The 26,133-nt window shown below is 42.4% G+C and overlaps 1 protein-coding gene across 1 annotated transcript in view; it reads left to right on the top strand.

Moving 5' to 3' along the window:
- Positions 1–26,133, top strand: part of LOC126329703 (phospholipid-transporting ATPase IF-like) — a 613,381-nt gene that overhangs the window by 110,433 nt on the left and 476,815 nt on the right. The window lies entirely within an intron of this gene.

Raw genomic sequence — 26,133 nt, 5'->3', positions numbered from 1 at the left:
ATTGTATCGTTGTTCGATACGTAGCTCAGGGAATTAACGTCATAAAACATTGAGATGTTTGAAAAACTTTATTTTCCTTAAAATGAAGGGCAAATTATCGAGACTGTATTTATCCAGTGTTTGTTTCGCAGTATACAAGAAGTGCCTATAGCTCGTAAGGTTTACCAGACCTTTTTGCTTCGTATGGTCTTTTCTTCATATTCTGGAATACTGGCCATTCCTCCAGGAGCAGTCCGGTAGATTCGTGATAGGAATAAGTTCAAATGGCTCTGATCACTATGGGACTTAACTTCTGAGGTCATCAGTCCCCTAGAACTTAGAACTACTTAAACCAAACTACCCTAACGACATCACCAACATCCATGCCCGAAGCAGGATTCGAATCTGCGACCGCAGCGGTTGCGTGGTTCTGGACCGTAGCAACGGGAGAAAACTGAACACCTAAATCTTTCCGTCTGAACTCTAATTTCTCTTATTTCAGTCATTTTTCCCCTATGCAGGCTAGAGTCTATTTATGAATATACTAAAGCAACTTCTTGAGCACTCTATTGGCAATCACACTAATAAAAACGCCAACCGTGCCCGTGTTATGTGTTTGCTTGCATTTGGTACAGCAGAGAAGAGGTTTCTGTTTTGCGGAAAGTGTGACAAAAGAACAAAGCAATCAGTGGAAACATGTGGATTCGCTACCTCTTGTCCCAGGACAATATTTCCAAAATCTTCTGACGAAGTTAAGGGGCGTTGCCAAGACGTAGCGTTGCAGACAGCTGCCAGTGGGTGTGTTTTTGCTCCACGAAAAAGCCCTCTCTCACTCTTCGGCAGACATAGTCCTACATGCTGCATCTTTGGGTTACCAACACTCCGTGTCCTCCTGATGTAGCACACAATGATTTCCTGCTTTTCCCTTGTATCAAGAAACTATTTCAAGTGCGGCGTTTCCAAAGTGACTACGAGGTGATTTTCGAAGTTAACACCGAAAATGCAGACTTCTACAACCAAGGTTTCCACCAAGTACCAATTACTGCGAAAAATTTATTGCATTGGGAGAATATATAGGGTGTCCCAGATATGTATCGACAGACTTCGAGGGGTTGTAGAAGGTGTCTTGAGGCACAAATGAATGTTAGGAATCCGTGTCCGAAAACGTTATCTAACGCAGCTACATAGCGCCAAAGTTACAGGAGTAACTAATCGATGTTAGGAAGCCTTGTCCGAAAACCTTATCCAACGAACCATGGACAAGTTGACAATGAATTTATGCAGCTGAGGTGGCTATAGGTACTTACTGTAATTAAAATAACTGATACTGTTACGAATTTAATTCTATAAGGAGAGAGCATGCAAAAAACTTTAGTAAGTTTTTCTATCTAGCTGGAGATAATGTAAGCCCCAAAATTTCTTTTCTTACAGTGTTCTCTGAAGTTCTGGAATCTTCTCGGAATGAGCCATACAAAGGGCGGACCTAAAGCCTTTGTACTATTATGATATTTATGTTACAAGAACTATAGATCTTACAGATTTGTGGTTTGTGACAAATGAAAGAATAAATCACGAACTTTCTGTTACGGTGTCAATAAACTTTATGATGCACGTCGTTTGTTGCTCGAAGAATGTCTAACCAATCTTCGATTTTGACGAGCGCTGCGTAACCATGGTTTAACTGCAAATCACGCTGTTCAACGAATATTAAATGGTTCAAATGGCTCTGAGCACTATGGGACTCAACATCTATGGTCATCAGTCCCCTAGAACTTAGAACTACTTAAACCTAACTAACCTAAGGACATCACACAACACCCAGCCATCACGAGGCAGAGAAAATCCCTGACCCCGCCGGGAATCGAACCCGGGAACCCGGGCGTGGGAAGCGAGAACGCTACCTCACGACCACGAGGTGCGGGTCCAACGAATATTAGGTCATTTCCATGCTGCCACGACTGTTTCTGTGCTGTATTGCGGTCAATAAGTCGTATGACTGTGTAATTACAGGTGATTAATTCAAAATGGTGTGATTCATAAGAATGTTAATAATTTAAAAAACATAAAAATATGTAGTACTTCATCCATTTTCAGCAACTGTATTTCTACTGGTTGAAAAAATTAGCAAGCCATTGCACAATAGAAATTTGCCGGCCGCGGTGGTCTCGTGGTTCTAGGCTCGCAGTCCAGAACCATGCGACTGCTACAGACGCAGGTTCGAATCCTGCCTCGGGCATGGATGTGTGTGATGTCCTTAGCTTAGTTAGGTTTCAGTAGTTCTAAGTTCTAGGGGACTGATGACCACAGCAGTTGAATCCCATAGTGCTCAGAGCCATTTGAACCATTTTTGAACAAAAGAAATTTTATTTCTATACCAGTTTCAGGCGCCTAGCAACCTTCTTCAGAAGATTGTAATTATCGCGTTATTACCGAGCGTCAAAAATAAGCATGCGTACGCAGCATATTAGTGTAGTCATGTGGACCATACTGCCTGTGCTAATAACGCGATAATTATAATCTTTTTAACAAAGGCACTAGGTGCCTGAGATCGCTAGAGAAATAAAATTTAGAAATAATTTATGGAGGTGTTGTTGTATAGCTATAATCAATGTTAAGAATTGCGTTATGCAATACTCAGCTGTAACGGTGCAGTCTAGTAGAGACGATCGATTTTGGTCTAGGAGCAAACTATTGTCGGGTCCAGAAACCACCTCTGCTATGGATTTGTGTAATTGGAATAACAGTTATCAGATGTACATTGTTCCATCACTGATGTTAGCTATAAATATATCTTGACTTACTATTACATATTAACAGGTAATATCAATGATGGTACAATGTACATCTGACAACTTATTCCAGTTATGCAAATACGTGGCCGAGATAGTTTTCAGACCCGGCGATGGTCTGATCCTAGATCGAATTCGATCGTCTCCAGTAAAATATACCGTTACAAGTGTGTATTGCACAATTCATTTCTTAACAAATAAAACTTATTTTGAGCAAATGGTTGCTGGTTTTTCAACAAATATGTACTTTTGGTATATTAATAAAATATGTTTACCTTTCAGGAATCGAAGTAATCTTTAAAAAATTATTGAGTGAATAAATAACAATCCTTTGAAAAACAACAAGTTTTCTACACTGCTTGTAAAACATAGTTCTTGGGTCACGACTCGTTCTCAAACTCACCCAATCAGTTAATATACAAAAATAGAAAGAAACAGAATCTTGTGCCCTCTTGGATACATTTCTGCGGTCGCTCATTTTTTTGACTTATAGACAAAAATCATTTAGCGACAAAGAGTCACTGTGCAGTATTTGCCTTTTAGTGGATTCTTTCGCTAAAATGGACAATCGAAGCTTTATGAGCCAACTGGCCTTCGGGTGGAGCTCTGTTTCGAAACAGCTGTAAAACCTGTGTCGTCAGCGCGGACAAGGAAGTTTGAGGAACGGCCGGCACAGGAGTCGTGAGCGAAACTCTTCTGCTGAAGTCCGAACCACTCACCTCGCCGTGTGGGCATTTATGGAGGGATTATGCGTTAGCCGCTCTTTCGTTTCATAAACCAACTATGAGGGGTGGTCACACAATTTTAATTATCATCTCGAAAATTCAAGCAGCCAACATGACATTAGCTAATGTTGTCGGTCCGCCTCTACATATTCACCTTTCAATGCTACACATTTTTTACAACTGTGGATAACTAAGGCAGAGATCTTGGTTGTAGAAGTCTGCATTTTTGCTGTTCAGGAAACGTTACACCTCGAAAATTACCTCGTCATCACTATGAAAACGCCTGACACGTCACACTTTCTTCACTCGAGGAAAGAGTAAGAACTTACTGAGTGCCACACCAGGCGAATACGGAGAGTGAAGCAAAATTTGATAACCCAAAGAAGCAATATGAAGAATGAGCCGTGGCAATGTTATGGAACAAAAACTCCCGCTTCCGCAACTTTGTCTCGACAGCGTCACCTAAGTACTACCAGACCGCGGCAGTCTCAAAAAACTCTCAGTATATACCTGCCCGATGATGGTTGGATATTCGTCATTTTCAGTGGAGGTGAATCCGCACGTTTCCGCTGATTGCTTTGCTCCTTCATTCTGTTGTCCTGGTGATACTCTTAGTATTCGTCCACAATGACTGGGCGATTAAAGAAGCCATCTGGACCGGCGTCACACAGCTCCACAGCTTCCGCTCCCGCACTGGTTTGGCGGACTTTGTACCCTTCAAAATATCGTTCCAGATGTTCATAGCTGATCGACGACACGTTTTCACGTTTCCCACCATCGCCTCGAGTGTGATATGTCGATCTCCGAGCACCAGGCCCTCCACCTTTCTTGCGAAACCTGGGAGAGATAGTCTGGCACTTCGTTGTTCGTCTTTCACATTGGTTAAGACCACACTGGCATTGTCTAGGCTTCTAATAACTTTGTCATTAAATGATGCACTTGTCGTCGTACATTTCCACCAACTCAGAGCATACTATTGCAGCGCAGTTGCTCTTCAAATACAGAATCTCTGGTATTGTACAGTAGTCCTCTTCGTCCGTGCGTCGCTGCATTTTGCTTTGGCTGCCCTAGCGTCTTCGGTACTAAGACGCGGAGATTTCTGTGTGTAGTAAGACTGCAGACATGTAACTGCAAATAAATAAAAAAACACACCATCTGGTAGTATTGGGGCTATCGGCCTACCTCCACTAACCTACGTCACCCGACCACCACCTTGGCGATAATAAAGGTCAATTCAAGTACCTCTACTAACTAAAGAAAATGGCGCAAAAGAAAGTCACCCGATCGCCACCTCGTCCTAAGGATTCGTGGGAAAAGGACTTGGACATAAGTCTTTATTTAAACAATTTCATGCAGTACGACCATCCAGTGTGTTCACCACGAGGTCTAGACTCCAACTTGGTGGCGGTTCCTAGGAGGAGGTGGTGGTCCGGTGACTTAGGTTAGTGGAGGTAGGCCAAATGACCTTTCTTCGTGCGATTTTCTTAGGTTAGTAGTGATAATCATGGTGTGATGCATTATCCTTTTGGAATTTGAACTTCCTGCCGTTTTTCTGGAGGAGGGGGGCATAGCACTTTCCCACCAAAAGACGCCATCTTGGTTAACGGTACTTGTGTCATCGGCTGATGTCATGGCCGCCATATTGGATGACGTCTTGCGCTGCTTCCAAGTCTACACGCTGCTGTCTTGGATGACGTCATCGCCGCCATCTTGGATACATGTGGCAACAATGCAGAGTGCGTTCGTATGAAGGTTCCCCCAATACTTCCGGTCAGTCACATTAATGTGACCACTGCCTATGTTTGACGTCAGCCACTACAGACAGCAGGTGGCAACAGTAGCAGTTGAAGGTATATAAAGTGTGACGGGAGGGACGCGTGACGTCATAATGCAGAGACAGAGCGGTTTATCTGATGTCCAAAAGGGCATAATCATTGGCTTACCGACCAAGGGCGGAACCATTTCCGAAACGGCTAAGTTTGTAAACTATGTGTGTGCCATCGTGGTTAAAGAATACCGTGCATGGCAAAATGACACTATCTGAAACTGGCGCCGAGGCAACAGTGGTGCACCGCAGGCCTTAGACGAGAGGAATGAACGACGGCTGCAGAGATGTGTATGGACGAATAGACGTGCAAATGTTGGGCAACTGACTGTCCAGATGAACCAAGGGGCTGCTCGACAACCTTCCAGCGAACGTTACTGCGTTTGGGGCTCCGCAGAGGGCATAAATAAATGGACACCCTAGCTGCAAACAGACGTTGATATACTTCATCGTGGACATGTTGAAAATGTGTGCCACGACCGAGACTCGAACCCGGGATCTCCTGCTTACATGCAGACGCTATATCCATCTGAGCCACCGAGGGCACAGAGGATAGTGCGCCTGCAGGGACGTATCCCTTGCACGCTCCACATTCCAAACATGTCCACACCATTACATTCGTAGTGCGCCTAATAGATGTTTGCCCATCATACTCATTACTCGTGGCAGATTAATCATCCTGCAATAGTCGTCGAAAAGATCCAGGCCAGAGGGCATTTCCTGGGAGATCTCGTCATTTTGAAAGGCACAAGTATACATTTATCCTTGGGGACCATGTCCACCCCTAAATGCAGTTTGTATTTCCTCAGTACAACGGCGTCTACCAACAGGACAATTCAACGTGTCCCACAACTCGCAGTGTACGTGCGTGGTCCGTAGAGCACCAGCATGAGTTTACCACACTCCCCTCACTACCAAACTCACCGGATGTAAATCCAGTCAAGAATCTGTGACACAACCTTGATCAGGCTGTTCGTGCCATGAATCCTCAACCGAGAAATCTTACGCAGCTGGCCACGACACTAAAGTCGGCATGGCTCCACATCCCTGTCGGTACCTTCCAGTGCCTGACTGACTTTTGACAGGTGAGTGCATTAATGTGGGTGGACGGTTTATTGCGTAGATTAATTTTGTTCAGGGTGATGGATAAAACCTTCAGACTAGCCCTTGCAGAAGGGCCGACGCTGGGTCGTCCATAATCCCACAGAACTGAATAAGTTCTGCATTTTGCATTTTGCATTTCGGATCCCAGATAATAAACGTTAGCTGTCGAGTGAAAATATGAAATAACTTTTTCCTTAGCTTTTCACAACTGAACAGAGCTATTCGACAGTTTTCGAGAAACAATGCGGTCTGGCAATGCCCTGTAATTAACAACTTGAGTAATTATGACTGATACTCGAAAGAATATTTGTTCAAAATAAAATGCACTACAGAACAATATTCCTTTATTCCATACCACGGATAGATGCAACACGTTTTATCTTGTTCCCAACTTGAAAATACAGTCCTCACAAAACACTGCAAACAATGTGTAATATTATCTGTCATCGATTTTTTTTTGGGTGGAGCTGTTGTAAATGTATATTGATTAAATATGTTTACCTATAAGCGAAATATTCGTCGTGAGAGAAATCAGCAACTGTACTGATATTTTTTAAGAAAATTAATACATCGTTTATTTTTGAATCCCAGTAAAAAAAAAAAAAAAAAAATGTGCAACTGACAGTGAAAAGTAAATGATATTTTACAGGCGATTTAAATCTTTTTAGATACGAAGTGTAAGATTTACATTTAATCACAACCGTTATCACAGATCTATCTTCTCTCTCGCCATCACGAGTGGCACAAACACGGCATTACGCTCCACATCCACTCATCACAGTTCTTTGCACTAAACAGCTACACTTGGGACACGATGTTGAAATTGGAAGGCAACTTTTAGCAACAAAATGCGTTATTTATATGCGAAGTCAAGATTCGTAACAAGTTTCCGCTGTACAAGCAACAGGATTTCCAAGCATTATCACTTCCAAAGTTGTCTACGACACATTGAAAAACCCATGTTACGAAGTGCACCGATAGCTTTATTCTGTTACCTGTTCCACTGTCGATGGGTGTTGATCCACACGTGTAACGTATTTTATGAAACTGTTGTTTGAAAAACACCGGTAGGTCACTTTATTGCGTTACGAGATTCGATGCACCAGATGTGCATGCTGACGATAATCTGTCGAAAATATTTCATTTTGAGAACCATATCTCGGCACTCCTCCTGGAGAAGGAAACGTGCAGCTGTGCGCGATAAAATCTTTAGAATTAGGCGTCTGATTTTTCCTGCTAACAGTGCCATACGAGATTATTTAGCATTAGTCACTAGGCCATAAGATTTGTTTCAAAACTGTGAACCGTACCTTCTGATTAAAATACTCTTCCGCTACTACGTCGAAGGCGCTGTAGTAGTACTTATGGCGGTAGTAGTTATTGTTTATCCCTCCACAGGTAACTTTCACGAAGACATTACAACTGTGTTATTAATACAAACAGTAAACGTGCAGTTTACAATCCTTGTCAAATAAGACCAGCAGGAAAATATAAAACAAATCACTCGAAGACGCCATAACTAAGGCCAAACTACTCGTTCACATTTCACAACCAGCCATCGCATACGCTGCACCCTGTGCAAACACACGCCTGCATTGGTGACTGACGTAAGGAACAGGACAAAGCGGCCCTCTTTTCTTACGTTTGCATGAAAAAAATTGAGTTAGAATCCCTTCGTAACGTATAAGACGTTCAACGCCGGACAGTGAAAAGGAGATTACTGTTATCCATCAGTATAATGTCAGTAACGTGTATTATATTGTGGAAATATTTAGCAAAAACAGAGTATTGTTGCTGCCCGTCTTCTGTACAATTCTGAACTATATGTAACAACATTGTTTCAGAGATATGCTTTTAATCAAAATTAAAAATGTGTTTTAACTTGTTTATACTGAGTAGAAAGGGACGATCTGTAAATACTCAGCTTGAAGGAAGACAACTTTTCATCCAAGATCGCATTTGTAAAACCTTTATTTACGGTGATCAGTTTCGGTAAAACAGAGTTACCATCATCTGATCTACGATCAGCGTACATAAAGTGTAAAATATTAAATTATGAGAAACAGCATACAATGACATAAATATAGTACATAGAGTGAATTATTATTCAACATATCTCGATAAAGGTTAATACAAGAACGAATTAGAGTTATAAATGTACTCCATATCTCAATTAGCTGCGTAACAAACCTAAGATGTAAACATGACAAGTCACAGAGTACATCACTGATACAGGATCGCCGCTGAACCGACACGAAGCAAAGTTACTTGAGAAAATGTTGACATTTAATATCACTAGAGGACACTTGTGTATTCATGTCAATGTCAACTGCAAAAATAAATACGTAATTTTAATAAAATGTCGTAACTAGTATACAATTATTACAAAAATTTTGTAGCAGGTGCAAGCTAAAATATTTTCTAGAAACAGAAAGAGCCTACGTAACCACATAGGTAAACAGTAAGTCGAAAAATACAACATGGCATTATTATAAAATTTTTGTAGCAGGTAAAAGCTACAATATTTTCTAGAAACAGAAAGAGCCTACATAACCATATAGGTAAAACAGTAAGTCGAAAAATACAACATTGCATTAAAATGTCAATCTAAAAATGTGGCAACTGTTCTGCAATTGCCGGCCGCGGTGGCCGAGCGGTTGTAGGCGCTTCAGTCCGGAACCGCGCGACTGCTACGGTCGCAGGTTCGAATCCTGCCTCGGGCATGGATGTGTGTGATGTCCTTAGGTTAGTTAGGCTTAAGTAGTTCTAAGTTTTAGGGGACTGATGACCTCAGATGTTAAGTCCCATAGTGCTCAGAGCCGTTTGAAACATTTGCTCTGCAATTGTAATTTTTTTGCAGCAAGTAGAAGCTAAAATATTTTCTAAAAACAGATAGTAGTAAATCAATAAATAAAAAAGACCATATATCGTTCTACAAGGTACAAACATTTTAGAATTGTATATCAGTTATCACCTTTTTAGATTGCAGTTTGAACGACATGGTGCATTCTCTTTTTTGGGGAACAAATGCACAAAATATGAACACAATTTTCAAACTCCAGAAAAGAGTCATAAGTATAATAACCAAAAATATTAGTCGAGCTCATTATAAAGATCTGTTCAAAACACTGGGTATTTTAACTGTTCCATGTGAATACATTTACCAGTCAGCTGTACACACCAAAAATAACGCTGGTAATTACTGGACAAGCAGCTCGGCCCATGACCATGCAACAAGAGATAGACTCAACTTATATTTACCAAGAAAAAATAAACATAAAACTCAAAACAGCATTTTCTACCAAGTAATAAAACTATACAATAAGTTACCAAAAGAGATTAAAGAAACTGCAGAAAAAACACTTATTTAAAAAGGCAGCTAAAAGTACGTGTTATGCAATACATTTTATGCACTGAAGGATTACTTAGATAAAACAGAGTAGGGGTTTGATAAAAAATGTTATACATATAAATAAATTAATAATGATTATAAAACATCCAACATTCCAAATACGCCTTCACTTTATGTTTTTTCCTTCTTTTTTCATTTCTAGAAATGCTTAGCCCCAAGCTATGCATAGCACAATAGTAACACCTCTTCCTCTTCCTGAGCTCAAGATCTCACTCATCATGGAGGGATGCTGACTCAGTTTTTCAGGATAGCAAATGTGACGTTGCGGTACAGAAAATGGCCCAGAGATGACCAGTGTGTGTGTGTGTGTGTGTGTGTGTGTGTGTGTGTAGTGAGTGAAGTGTTATGAAACAATGTGTATACAGTGTGTGCAGTGACTGATAGTGAGATATGGGTGAACAGTGTGGCATTACATTATTTAATAAGTTATTTGTAAAAAAAAAAGTATTGTCTACCAGGAGTAAATCTAATGATTGTCTCTGACTAGAAGTCTGTAAATATATGTGTATACGAATTAGCTTATTTTGAATTGATCTAAACTTGTAAATACTTTGACGTGTCATATATCCTTGTAAAAAGAGATCTACGGATGAATAAAGCTACTACTGCTACTGCTACTACTACTACTACTACTACTATTTTCGACTTATTGTCTTACGTATATGGTTACGTAAGTTTTCTGTTTCTAGAAAATATTTGAACTTTCACCTGCTACAAAACTTCTATAGTTGTATTACCAGTCACCACATTTTATTAAAATTAGATATTTGTATCTTCATTAAACGATGACATGAATGCACAAGTGAGCTTTAGGGGCAGTAAATGTCAACACGTTCTCTAGTAACTTACGCCGCATGTCAGTTCAGCGGCGCTATTGTGTCAGTGATACACTCTGTGCCTTATAACATGGGACGGATGCACTTGGTGAAACATTTCGCAAAAACTGGTTTTAACTTTGACATGCCACTGCATCTTACGTCAACTAAATGAAGATATGGAGTACAGTTATAGCTTTAATTGCTTACATGGCGTTAACCTTTACCGAGATATGTTTAATAATAATTCACTCTATGTATTACATTTATGACATCGTATGTTATTTTTTGTAATTTAATATTTCACACTTTACACGCACAATTCACAGATCAGATGATCTGATCTGTTTTACCGAAACTGGTCATCGTAAACGAAGCTTTTAGAAACGTAGTCTTGGCTGAGAAGTCGTCTTCCTTCAAGTTGATTAAGTATGTTGATTTTAATTATCTTTTAACCTACTTTGACAATTTATTTATACATAAATTTTCGACCTTTGGTTTTTTATCTTTGTGTTATACTATCCCATAAAACCGCTGTTAGTATTGCAGCAATATTGTAGAAAGACTTCGTATGAATAGTGTAGATTATGTGTTTGTTTTTGTCACAAATAAACCTCGAATGAGGTCATGAAATCATGACGTAGTGATTCCTCTCGACTAGTTCCACAAATGAATCTTTATTTCTGAAGGCGACCCCTCTTCCTTGTTCTACAGGCATTGCCTTGCGTAAAGCAAACTTTTGACGCAACGTAACGTTCGTAGAATTTCCGGTGAGGACATGTTCCGAGAATGGTCGCAACAGTTTTTGGTTAGAGACGACATCCGTCTGAAAGGTGTAAAGGTCTCTGCAACATTCTCAGGCTGACTTTAAGCCTCTGTACCTTCTCTCACAGAGAGCTCCATCCGACCCCACACAACTGTAATACAGCTGTAGTACTTTCATAACCACAATAGAAGAAAATACTGACTCTGTAGCACCTTCATTGCCCCAAGAACAGTAACTGCTTTAGTGTACTCCAGATTACTTTAGGTTAAAATGTCGAATTATTCGCTACTGAATCATGGACTCGATTGGTTCAGTGCGTGGTGCGAGCCTTGTTTTCTGTCAGATGCCACCTGAGGAGCTCGAGGGTCGAGCGTCTTAAGTGCAGCTGTTTCGTACCGTGTCGTGTTTGTGTCGTATGAAGATCAAAGGAGGGATAGATGATCCCCTGTGCCAGCACGTAGCCTAGCCCTCTCCAAGAGTTTAACGCCCCCATCCAGCTGGTAGATCACCATAAGCACTGTCAGATGCTACTTATTCCGGGACTTCGCAATTTAATCCACAAATCTGACATTGAGCTTGGTGATTAGGAACTGATGTCATGGCCTATCGCCTATTTGCCAGTCAAAAACCAGCGATGAATATTTTTTTTCGATACCTGAATTCGGACAAGCTAGTTCCGAGTCGAGTGTTACCGCACAAGCGTGTGGTAGTGGCCTCTGTCTAGTCGGTTGTTGCCCAATAAAATCTAAATAATTGGTCGAATCTGTGAATAAGGCATATAGTGATGCGTAGTACGGAGACTGAATCGGATGATGGTCAGGGACGGAAGAAAGTAATCGGACTGTAATATGAAGGAGTTGATAGTAAGATCTGTTACCAGTTCTTACCATATACTTTCCCGATAAAGCTGATGTTTATTATAACAAGAGTGATAACAATATACACAAAATACTACCATCTGCATTAAATCTTCCTGAAGCCTGTTGGGTCAGATGGAGAGGATAATAATCACACCTAAAATGCTGTCACGGTTTATATATAAAATCTTAAAGCCCTCAATTTGAGGTAGTAACAACCCGTAGCCATGATTTGAGTCATTAATTTTAACTGCAGTGTATCGCGTCAGATGTCCTTCGCTACAGCCCTTTGTAAACAGTAGCTACACTCACAAGCCAGTTTACAAATGGTTGAAATGGCTCTGAGCACTATTGGACATAATTTATGAGGTCATCAGTCCCGTAGAAATTAGAACTACTTAAAGCTAACTAATCAAAGAACATCACACACATCCATGCCAGAGGCAGGATTCGAACCTGCTACCGTAGATGTCGCGCCGTTCCAGACTGTAGCGCCTAGAACCATTCGGCCAACCAGTTTACAGTAGGTAATTATCTTACTAAATTTTTCCCTACTCTACCCATCTAATCTTCAGCATTTTTCTGTAGCACCACATTTCGAAAGCTTCTATTCTCTTCTTGTCTAAACTATATATCGTCCACTCTTCACTTACATACATGGCTCCACGTCTGCCTGGAATCTTCTGTCAGTACCTGATACCGAGTTTTGCAACTCGAGAAATTTTAAGACTACGCAAGCCATCTATGACAAACAAATTGGTTTTAGTTTTTTTCGTGTCAGATGACAGTAACGTTTTCTCCCCATACGGTTTTATACTTTTCTGGCGTGTTGTTATTACACTATTTGATCAAAAGTATCTGGGCACCGTACTTAGTGCGGAACTGGCCACGGGAAGTCAAGGGAAGCAGACCAGCCCGTGTAAATGGAGGAAGACAGTATTGTGTTGTCGAAAGAGAAGCGGTAACTGCAGTATGGGTCAGTCAGGGGGGTTCAGTGATTTGCAACGGGACTCTTTGTTGGGTTTCACCAGAGTAACAAATCCACCAATGACATTTCAACGCATCTAAAGCTACGCAAGTGGACTGCTGATGATGTGACTGTGAAACAGAAACGCGAAGGGACGTCCACAGCTAAAGCAAGATCAGGCAGACCTCATATACTGACGGACAGAGCCGTCGAGCACTGCAGAGGGTGGTTGTAAGAAAACCCATGAAATCAGCTGAAGGGATCGCTAGTCGGTTCCAGAGTCCTACCAGCCGCCCAGGGATCTCAATGACTGTGCGCAGGAAGTTAAAAATAGTGAGGCACAACGGTCCAGCATCTCCTCGTAAGCAACATATTTATGTAGTTAGTTCTAAGGCTGGTATTTCTTTGTCAAAGTTTTGATGAAAGATGTGGTCAAATATATTTGACAAAGATCTTTGACGTGGAGCTAAAAAGGGGTATTACACTGTCATCATATTTTTCGTCAAACTTGAAGATGGCTGACAACAACAACTTGTTTTTAACCGCAGTAGTTGCATGTACCACAATTGCACTGTGTTCTCATGCAGAAGAGAAGCGGAGGAAAAAAATGAAACGTACCTGGGTGAAGCCGTGGATTTTACGACGGCACCATAAAAGTATTCAAGAAAACTTGTTAGTGGAGGAGTTGTTTAAGAATGGACGAGCATACATTTCTGCATGTGCTCAGTGAAGTGTATGCTCCTATCACAAAGCACAATACTCACTTAAGAACTGCTATATCTGAAGAAGACAGGCTCATTGTAACACTCTAATTCCTTGCTGCAGGAGAATGTTAGGTTAGGTTAGGTCAGGCCAGGTCTCCAATCTTCTTAATCTATTTTTGTATTCAGGATGCCTCACGTTATAAAGCGCCTCATGAGCTTCATACATCTCTGTTAATTTTGTAGTACACACCAATTGCATTTACTGGCAATATACACGACAGAACGCTGCAGCGATGCTAGCGCTCCATGTGGTAACATGTCACATTGCAGTGAACAGAAGACAAGCGATGCCTTTAATCAAATCTACAGCGAGCACTAGAGGTGATCAAACATTTGACAAAGTTCCCTATTGCACCATCAAATTTCTTTAACAAAGATACTGGACAAAGAAATTTGATAGTGTAATACCAGCCTAAGCTGCGCTTGAGGTGGTGTAAAGAGCGACGGCGCTGGACAGAGGAAAACTGGAAAGGATGACTTGGAGTGACGAATCACGCTATAACCTGTGGCAGTCCAAGGGACGGGTCTGTGTTCGGCGAATGCCCGGAGAAGTTTTACCTTCCATCGTGTGTAGTGCCAACACCAAAGAGCGAAGAGATGGTGTTGCGGTTTGTATGTGTTTTTCGTGGTTAGGATGTGGTCTTCTTATTCTGCTATAGGATATGCTAGACACAGAAGGATATGATCACATTTTACAGCATCGTGCACTGTCTGCAGTAAAGGAACAATTCGAAGTCGGTGATTGTTGTATCAGAATGACAATACACCCTGTCATAAGGGAGCATCTGTGAGACATTGGTTCATGGATAATAACCTTTCTAAAATGGTCTGGGTTGCCCAGAGATCCGACCCGAACCCAATGAAACACCTTTTGGGATGCGTTAGAACGCCAACTTCGCTCCAGACCCCAGCATCCAACATCGGTACCTCCTCTGGTTTCAGTTCTTGAAGGGGAATGGGCTGTCTTTTCGCCATAGAGTTTCAGACAACTCACTAAAATGGTTCAAATGGCTCTGACCGGTATGGAACTTAACATCTGAGGTCATCAGTGCGCTAGAACTACTTAAACCTAAATAACCTAAGGACATCACACACATCCATGCCCGAGGGAGGATTCGAACTTACAACCATAGCAGTCACGCGGTTCCAGACTGAAGCGCCTAGAACCGCTGGGCCACAGCTGCCAGCTCATTGGGGTGAACATGACATATATTAATGTCCACTAATAGCTGTCAGGATGTTTCTGCCACTTCCACAAATATAGATCTTCAGCTGTGAAAATAGTTTCAGACTTTTATTTTTTTTCTTTATTGTCATTTCACTCCCCAAAGTGAGGCAGGCTGGCAGCAGCACAGTACGCCGCTCTTCAGCCAAGAGAGTTACAGAAAAACATATTCAGATGAGTAAAGAACACATAACATAGAATGGTATAAATTGGTGATTAAACAACAAAAAGAGATGAGTATAAATGGTAGATTTAAAGGCAACATAGATGAGAACCACACATGTATGTGGAGAATGAGCACTGTGAGTCGACACGAAAACAAAGAAACACCGCAGTGGGAACACAAAGGAATGATGCTAGTGACACTGTTGATGCTGGTGGAACATAGCACTGCACACGGCACTGGAGAAACATTGGCACCACAACGAAACGTTAAAAATCACAGCATCAAAGGGGGGCCTACCACCGGGTGAAGGGTAGGAGGGGAGAATATAAGGGAGGGAGAGAGACAGTAGGGAGAAATCAGGAGGGGGGAGGAGGGGGCTGGTGGAGGGATGAAAAAAAGACTGAGGGAGGGAGGGGGGTGAAAAGGAGAAAGAAGGTGGTTGGCAGGGGAAAGAAGGAAGAAGAGAAGGGGGAGAGTGAGGGATATTATTTTTTCAAATGTGAAATTTTAATACAGCTTAGCACAACATCGTGCAGCAGACATAGATCCAGCGTAGTGTGGTTAGTTCGTATTTTAAATTTGCAATTCCACCGAGCGATTTGGGGTTACACGTTTCCATAGTTTTTTCTAAATCTCGCTATACGAATGCCAGGATGGTTCTTCAAACAAGGTCACAGCCGATTCCCTCAAGAGCCCCTGCTTCCAAGGACAGGAACGTAGCACAGCACAGTGTGACGACGGCGCTTTGCAGGGTTATGCGACTTACCGACAGATGGCGGCTACGCTTGCTTAGAGAGGCATATGTATGGCGGTGGCGACATGGAAGGAACATCACGAATTTACCGCCGACACCGGAATTAGGTGGCACTCCTAAGGTAATATTCTCTAAACAGCGTAAATGTTTTCCATACATTAAGTGGAAGTGTGTGCATCTGGCTTCACCTACTCGAGACCGGTAGCTACCTAATGTAATCATTCCGTCTTCCCCCTTATAAATTGGTAAGGGGGGGGGGGGAGAGGGGAGAGGGGAGGGGTAGTGGTAGTGACATGCCGGCTCCTGAAATCTGGTTATGCAAACCTGAGTCCGACGGAAATATTATGACTCTAGCAATCAAATGGTTCAGATGACTCTAAGCACTATGGTACTTAACATCTGAAGTCATCAGTCCCCTAGACTTAGAACCACGTAAACCTAACTAACCTAAGGACATCACACACATCTATGCCCAAGGCAGGATTCGAACCTGCGACCGTAGCAGCAGCATGGTTCCGGACTGAAGGACCTAGAACCGCTCGGCCACGGCGGCCGGTCTCTAGCAATTACTATACTGTTAGGTATCTTCTACTTTGGAAATTATGTCGTTTCCTAGACACGACGCCGATTTCGGTACTGTTCTGAGGTCAAGTGGGATGAAAAACTTCACAGAATCGTAGCAGAACATTGTGCTCAATCTGTTCACCGTCATTTTCTCGTACAGTTCTTATCGAACTGCGGATCCCCTAGCGAGTGGATTCCGGCGCCAACTCCCAGAGTAACACAACAGTAAGTTGTGTGTGTCCGTCATCCGTCCTGCAAATGCCACCCGCTGCGCAATGGAGTCGCAACCGTAATTTACCCTTTTCTGTAGACGAAGAAGCCACATGTGGCTTGCTGAATAGACATTCAGTTGTCTCTGAGTAACACTGCCATACTTTACTGTAGGTGTGTAAATATACACTTAATATTGGCAGCAGAACACATCAGTTGAAAAGAGATAATACCGTTTTTTACAATAGGACAGAAGGAATAAAGCGAAATTTCAAGATTAAACTACGTCTTCTTCATGGATTGGAATTTTCTCAAATTCTACGGGGTACAAAACAGCGACAAATGCCATCATAAAGCTACAAATCCCGCAGTAGAGTTGGCCTACCAGAACATTAATGTGACTGACTTGATTCAGTCCTATACTGTTAAAAGCCGCTTCTACTCGTCAATTTGAGATTAGTGTTGGGAGATTTCCCACATTCATTCAGGCTAATCGTGAACTTTAGTTGTGCCATTCAAGATTAAAAATAGAAAACTTGGAAGTAGAGCAACAAATCCACTCACGAGATCAGATGCGAAGTTTCGTAAGAAAACAACGTGCTATAAGCCTAGGTGTCATCAAAGCAATTTTTGAACTTTATTTTCCACGTCTTCATTTCGAGGAACATTAATGTGGCACTTTTCGGTAATTATTTTTGTTAATATTAAACGAGAATTACTCACTCAGTCAATCTAAATTTTTATATTTCGGGCTTTTACTTTGTGTCAACCCAACGTTTGTGGAATACAATACTTTTTTGTGAATATTTTCTACCTACAGTATATTTCATAAGTCGTTGTTTGTTTGGTGTAATTATATAATGATATATCTTCAGACTGTCGAATATCAAAAGATTACGTACAATATTAAATATGCATAGCATTTAGGTATCAGAATTACCTTAAAATTCGATTTACCGTACTGTTAGTTCTATGTACCTCGTGTCAAAATTGGTACCTTGGTCAGACTCATCGCATCAGTTAAATCAAAAATCAAAATTTTAGAATTTTTCTTCCTCTTGTGTAAATTTCTGCAGACGACAATACCCTTACATCGATTCTTTTCTGCATCTGATGTGGCGACGACACTTGCGCTAATTCCGTAAAATTTCTCCTCCTTTGTAGCAGGTCTGGTTAATTTCATTTAACACAGAACCATTTTACGTCGCTGTCACAGATGTTCCAGATCCCTAAGAGCAGAGTTCCATCAAATCAGTTATTATTTGGTGCTCACTTCTCATTACGCAGCTGATGCAGCCAAATGTTCTTCGACAGCGAGATGTCTTCACTGTTGATCAGGCTAAGTAGCATAGTCTTCCCCCAAGAGTAGGCATTGTTTTGATGCATGCGTGGTGGTTAGGAAAATGAAATTGTAAATCGCCGACACTTCTTTTCCTTCAGTTACTCACAATTTAGTTGGATTTGTAGCGTGATTTTGGTTTTTCTAAATGAGCTCTCATATCAATTTTCCTGCTATCGGCGATGATGATGATTTCGGGGAGCAGCACGAATTGCCTTAACTAAAAAGTAGCGGAACACAGTTCCATCTTTTTAAGTAACGACTCTTCTGGTCTCTTACCTCATCATGGCGACACTCGATCCTCGTCCTTGCACAGCAGAAATTGTTATTCGACTGGTTCGCCATTTGGAAATACTAGTCGTCTTATAGAAAAGTGTGGAGTACAGAAATTCGACAACTGCCGTAAATTTCTTATGACCTTCTTGCCGTTTCGACAGTGACGAAACTCCGGCAGGGGTTGGGGAACTAAATTCGTCTTTTATATCGACGATCATTAAACAAGGGAGTTAACATGTGACGTCACGTTTTTTTGCTTCGAATTTATTGTTCCTTCACATCGTCAGAAAAACTGACATTATTGGAATCATCGGCCACGTCTTGTATTACGCTGTTACTAATCTGGAAAAATGTGCATCAGTAAAACTTAAAATTTTGCTACCAAGATAAATATGCGAAATTTTCCTTGCTGACGATGCTCACTCATTATGTGCTTACACTGTTCAGCACTGTTAATGCCAAGTTCAACAACTGAAGGTATCGACAACAGGAGAAAGTGTTAATCCACAAAAAAGTATTTTGAGAAACTGCGTTTTATGTATTTCGTTAAATCTGTACAGGAGAACACAGATACAATAAGGCTGAGCAGTTTACATTGTCTTGACAAGGAAAGTGAAGCACCTAGAAGGGGAGAGGAAGCGAAGCTTGATTTTTTTTTCGCCAAGTTCCTATGGGATTCAACTGCTGAGGTCATCGGTTCCTAGGCCTAGACACTATTTAATCTAACTTAAACTAACTTACGCTATCGGTCCCTAGGCCTAGACACTATTTAATCTAACTTAAACTACTTACGCTAAGGAAACACACACACACACACACACACACACATATGCCCGACAGAAGACTCGAATCTCCGACGGAGGGAGCCGCGCGAATCGTGGCAAGGAGCCTTAGATGAAGCGAATCTCCACCCGCTGAGAGAGTACGTAATGTTATTTGTGAGATTACAGAATTGTCGTAAAGCCGTTGTATCCTTCCTGAGGCAAAATGGGCCACAACTGTTGTGACTCTTTCTTGATATCCTGGGTACCGGACATTGGGATAGACTTTATGTCTAGGCTGGGTCCACACTTGTTCTATCGGGGATAGGTCTGGCGATTTTTCTGGCCGTGGAAGTACCTCCGCATTAGGCAGACAGTTCATAGAGACAGTGGCAAGTGTGGACGAGAATTGTCTTGTTGGAAAATGACAGGACGATACTAAGAGGTAACAAATGAGGACGTAGGACGTTCGTGACGTACCGTTGTGACGTCACTGAACACAATGCGACGGCATTCATCAGCTGACCATGCTTCCCGCTCTCGACTTATCTCCAAACGCACCCGTTTGTGTTGTGGCGCTAACAGCAGCCTACGCATGGAAGAATAATGCCCTCGCCCGGCTCCTGTTAGTTTCCGACGAATGGTGCGGATGACACAGAACTTTGCAGGAGTCTTTTCTTGTTCTCTGATGGCAGCTCAGATGTGGAGAGATTAGGGTGTGCTTGGTGCACAATAAGGAGATCATCCTTTGTGGCGTTCACATGTGTTCGACCGGAACCTTGACGAGTAAGGCTGCCGTCTCGCTCCCATGCAGCCCGATGTGCCATCAGAACATTCCACAGATCTGGATATTGCGCGATTTGACCAGCTGCCAAATGGAGACACACAATGAGGCCCCTTTCAAACTTCCCCAGTCGTCGTTAACGCTTTTTTAGACGAGAACGCGGCATCTCCGTGTCCTTCACAGTGATCACTGAACATACGACTTTTTGTGGGAGGCTGAAATACAGCTTCACCGGTGGCTCACGGTCTTACTGTCCATGCGACAATGATGTCATTCTAAAGACATCAGTGGAGTGCACGATAGGTGTCGCGGTGGGACTTGGAGTCTCATACCACCCTCCGACGGTGGAAGTTCAGGTCCCAGGCAAATAATAACTAATTACGAACTACATTACGTATCAAGAGTAGTGGTTGACGATGGTCGATACCCATCGAGTGTTCAAGTCAACACTAACGCTTCATTAGTGGCCGTAACAGTGCCATGGTCGGAAGTCCTCTGTCGCAGAGGGCTTCTACTTTGGGATAGAGATGTCTTGCCTTCTCTCGCATGGACTTGAGAGCGGCCATGTACGTTTCCGCGTGGAGGGTAACTATCCTCGTGAGAGGAGGGGTATGCAGACTCCACCGAAGCACCTTATTCCGCAGGTCCTGAAAAGTCTGCATCCGGGAGGCACTAATCGTAGCCCACGCAGTGGAGCCATAGGTGAGATAGCGATGGACAACCATCCAGTACAGCTTGGGCTTGGTGTCGAGGTTCAGTTCCCTGCTGGTGACATTGGGTACGCTTTTATCAGCTTGAGTCCTTTTAGGGTTATATATTCTGCATGGCGATGGAAGATCGGCTTTCTATCCATCCAGACACCTAGGTATTTGATTTCAGGGGACCATGGGATCCGGATGCCTGGAATAGTGATGTTTTGGTGGAGGATGGGGCGCCGTTTAGTGAAGTAGACTGCCGTAGTTTTGGCGGCATTGAGAGCAATCTTGTTGGCACGACGTGGCCGTGCGGTTCTGGGCGCTACAGCCTGGAGCCGAGCGACCGCTACGTATATGGTATAGAGCGCCGTATCATCGGCGTATTGCGCCAGGTGGCAGTGTGGGAGGACTGGCATATCGTTAACATGCATGTTAAAAAGGATGGTAGGCAACCCAGAGCCCTGAGGGGTAACGATCGACATGTGACGTAAGTTGGAGCGTTGACCTTGCTGAGTAACCAAGGAAGTCCTATCGTGGAGGAAATTATCCACGATCTTCACATAGATGTCGGGGTGCGGTCGACTGTGTCAGCATTTTGTACACAAGATTGTCCTGCCAGATCTTGTCATATGCGTTTTGCAGGTCGAGGAAAATCGCTGGCGTCGACATGGTGGAGGTAAAGCCCTTGCTGACATGTTCTGTGGTCCTAAGGCCTTGGAGTTCGGCCGACAAGTGGGAAGAGAATCCAAAATATTACTGCGGCGCAGGATCGATGGTTCTAGAACATTGACCATGGTATTCAGAAGGTTAATTGGCCTACTGTTAGTAGGATCCTTCGAGAGCTTGGGGATGACAATCAATTTGGCCTGCTTCCATTGAGGGGGGAAAAGGCCAGTTGTGAGACAGCGGTTCAGGATGCTGGTAAATAAGACCAGCGGCTTGCGGGGCAGCCGACGGAGGTGTCCGTTTAAGATGCCATCTAAACCTGGAGCCGACTGTCCTGAACATACGACGCAGTTCACGCTCCTTATATACCCAACCGCGGCTGGTAACGACACAAAACACGAACACCAATGTACTCTGGTGGTCGTTCTACCTGTTGGAGAGAACTGCAGCTCTAATAGTTTACATACCCGTCGATCATGTGTACATGTATGAAGTTACATTGACATCCGAGCATATATTCTGGGTGCTTCAGTTTTCTTGTTTGGAATTGTGTTATTAAAATGTTACTAAACTGAAACAACGTACAACAGGCAAAATAAGCATTTTTCTGCCAACAAAATACGCCACAGTGACCAAAAACAAGCGAAGTGGTCGTTGCACTCTTTGACATTACTCAACCGTTGGCTGCTTACATTATTTAGCATAGCCACTGTATGTTAACAGTCGAAGGTGTCGGTAGAAGAAAGCGCTAACCTAAATTTATACAGTAGACAGTGCATTCTAGCTTTACATATGAAACTACTTGTCATTATCAGGTAGTGTACTAGAAAATGCAACAGATAACTTTAACAGTCTAATCTTATACTTCTGTAAGCGACTGTCCCGGAAACCCGGAATCCAATACCAGTTGAGATAGGTAGCCTACCCAGCGGCCTCTAGGTGGCAACAGTTATTTGATTTTCGGTATTTCTTGTAATTATTGCCCAAATTTAAAAATTTAAAATACTATCATAATTTAATCCTTAACAGGTATAATCTTAAGAAAAATGTAACACAAAAAACAAGTATTACGGTTACAAACCGTTTTTCTTGAGGTAGCGTAACTGAATTTATTAATCCAGTATTTGAGAATGGGAGCACTTAGCAACTTTTAACACGATTAAAACATAATTTGAAACCTCTGCCTAATTTTTTCTCGTTGATAGAATCCGCAAAATCATGGACGGGAGAAAAGTGTATCGCTACATTTTCCCTTTTCACGTCAGCATCAGATATGATGTTTTAATTTATTATTTCTTTACTAGCCGCTCTGTCCAGAACACAATTTGTAGATAGTATCTACGAATATCGCTGAATGTACCTGCAAAATTATATCATTGTACGACACATAGCTCAGGGGACATGACGTGATAAACATTGACATAAATGAAAAACCTGCTTCAGATTGAAATGGAGCCCAAATTATTCATTTGATCATGAGAACTCTTAGTGACTCTAAACATAATTTCAAACCTTTTCTAAACTGTTTCTCTGTTATATGCTTTACGTCAAATAACTCATTTGTAAAGTAATCAGACGTTTTAAACTGTTTTATACATGGGAGGTCGATTGCGATTGGTTTCAATTCGGCCCTCGGAAGCAATTCGCGAAGTTACTCCTAATTATTTGTGCACTGGGTTCAAAAATGGTTCAAATGGCTCTGAGAACTATGGGACTTAATTGCTGAGGTCATCAGTCCCCTAGAACTTAGAACTACTTAAACCTAACTAATCTAAGGATATCACACACACCCATGCCCGAGGCTGGATTCGAACCCGCGACCGTAGCGGTCGCGTGATTCCAGACTGCAGCGCCTAGAACCGCTCGGCCACCCCGGCCGGCTTAAACTGGGACTGCCTATTTCATTGCCATATGTATTTCTCTATTGTTTGTCGTATTAACATTTATAAATAATTCTTATCCGCTATGGACGCATTAGAACACTGCAACTGTTGAAACTGGAGGTAATGTTTGATGAATTATCTGGAATCAGATGATCTTATAGGCGTTTATTTTTACATGATGTCACTTAAAGATGCCTAGCAACTCATCTTCAGATGTCTGCATTTATTTGCATGTCGTGAACTTAGTTTCTTTACTAATGCCCTTGCAAAATTTTGCGACGGATATTTTTAAGACATCTGTTGTAAAACGTTCTAAGTAACGCTAAAACGTTCATGGCGTGTAAAGAAATGTAGGCGTCTGTGGATGAGGTGAACATAAAATGAATGTGCTGTCAGAAATGCGTGTTTCAGGGCATAATTTGTAGGCGTGGTGTCTTACGAAAGGGGTGACAGGCGTATAGGTGCGTTAACTCATATACATTAACGTCACTGAAGCTATAAATTCGTTGCCCATGCTTTCTAAATTGAGGTATAGCAAATTCTTCCGTCGACTCCCTCAGTTTGATGTTTAATTTGCAACAGCCACTGTATTATTTTATGCGGTGTGATGACTACGATATCCTCATAGTCTCCTACAAAAGTGACAGCGAAATGTTACCGCTGGATGTAGACGGAGGGTTGACGTTTTGTGCAATCGCAAAAATGGCTTTGAGCATTATGGGACTTAAGTTCTAAGGTCATCAGTCCCCTAGAACTTAGAACTACTTAAGCCTAACTAACCTAAGGACATCACACACATCCATGCCCTAGGCAGGATTCGAACCTTTGACCGTAGCGATCGCGCGTTTCCAGACTGTAGCGCCTAGAACCGCTCGGCCACCTCAGTCGGCTGCAGTCTCACCTCTTTTGTATCCTAAACTAGCAGTAATAAAGAGGAATGAATTACTGTTAAGTTTCTGTATTCGTGTTGCGTGTGGAGTGTCTGGTATAGCTCCGACCGCTGATATGATACATTGGCTGGCTCTAGTGTAGTGTTAATACGCTTCCCTTGAATCCCTATCACCAAATGATGGGCTCGTTTTTTCGTTTCTAGCTGAGAAACAAGTGCACAATTCGCAAACAGCGTACTCAACTTTAACATGGCATGCATCCGGTCTTAAAACAATTACAATCGCTAACTCCAAGATTGACGTTTGCTCATCGTGCGTGGAACTAGAACGGGAAAGATGACTGGTCACATGTGACATAAATGTCTTGCTTCAGCCGTTAATTCAGCAGGCAGGTGGTGGATGCCGTGAGCAGCGATGTGTGGGCAGCAGGAGCGGTTCTTAGCAGCTGTAGCACGAGGCGGCGCAGCGGCAGGTGTCGGGTGCGATTTTCTCACCACGCGTGCAGCGGCACCGCACCGGCTGACCCAGATACCTGGCCTTGGGACTGCAGCACAGCCAGCTGGCCGTCCTCCCCTTCGCTTTCCCTCGCAGGTGGATCTTGAAGTGGCCAGCAGAAGCCCCGTGCATTGCGTCACAGCGTCTGCGTGTCGTGGTTCCCCATAGAATCCTCAGGAGATGGACGTCCTTACAGACCGTCTCCACTTTTCCGAGAACACTTACAGGGTGAAAGTAAGACAGTTAACTGAGGACAGCTCACATTGGCAATAACACAGTTGACACTTCTACGCCTTACATACCCACTTAACGAAAAATAGCGAATATTTGCTTGTGACTACTCTGCTGTGTCACAAGGACACAGCAGTATACTTGTGTAAACATTTGGTTTCTGCTGTCTCGTCTGTCATACTTCGTACGCGGCTGACTGCATACAGCCTTAGGAGAACACAGTTCTTGTCACATATTCCACACAAGTACTTGTGTCACCCGAAGCTGAACAAATTCTGAGACAAAAAAAAAGGCTCACCACGTTGGAATTATACTAATGGGACATACATCGGTAGATGTTATATACAGGGTGTGTCAAAAAATGTATACACTTTGAAGCGTCATAGAAAATTTATTTCCCGTTCTACAATGTTAAATTTCTGGCAATGGAAAGCTTAAAGTCCAATTGGAAAAATAAATGTACTTTGCAAATGTGATTAATGTTCAAATTGGTGACCTTCAGCATCAATACATTTATGAGCATGAGTCACCACTGATTCCGTACATCGTACCAAAGTGTTCAATGAGATTTCTGTGCACACCGCCTGAATCTAATTCCAAAGTGTGTCCAGGTTACGTTATTCACGTTTGTACATCTCATCTTTTACTGTGACCCATAAGAAGAAATCCAGCGGTCTAAAGTCTGGAGAGCGTGCAGGAAACTCGATTAGTCCCCTACGTCCTATCCACTGGCCTGGCACATTGTGATCCAGGTATGCTCGTACGTCCCTATGATAGTGCGTTGGGGCGCCATCTTGATGGAAATAAAACTACTCATTACCGTATAATGCACGAATGGCAGGGAACATGGAGTCAGCAATCATTGTTAGGTACGTTTCTCCAGTAACAGCACCTTCAAAGCGGAAAGGCCCAATGAGTCCCCTTGCAGTCAAACCACCCCACACATTTACACCAGGCAAATTCACAGCACTTTTAATTGTAATGTGAGGATTATCTTCAGCTCAGTACACACAATTGTGCCTATTGACAGTTCCATTGAGTTTGAATTGGGCTTCATCCGACCAAATTATCCCGGTTCACGTCTGAGCATCTCCTGAACCCATTCACAAAATTCTAACCTTCGATCTGGATCGTCGTCACTTAGCTGTTGCACCAGCCTTTGAATGTAGAAACGAAACTTGCCTTTCTTCA

This window comes from Schistocerca gregaria, chromosome 2 (assembly GCF_023897955.1).
Source record: "Schistocerca gregaria isolate iqSchGreg1 chromosome 2, iqSchGreg1.2, whole genome shotgun sequence".
NCBI classification, from domain to species: Eukaryota; Metazoa; Arthropoda; class Insecta; order Orthoptera; family Acrididae; genus Schistocerca; species Schistocerca gregaria.
This window is presented reverse-complemented; position numbering and strand designations above follow the sequence as displayed.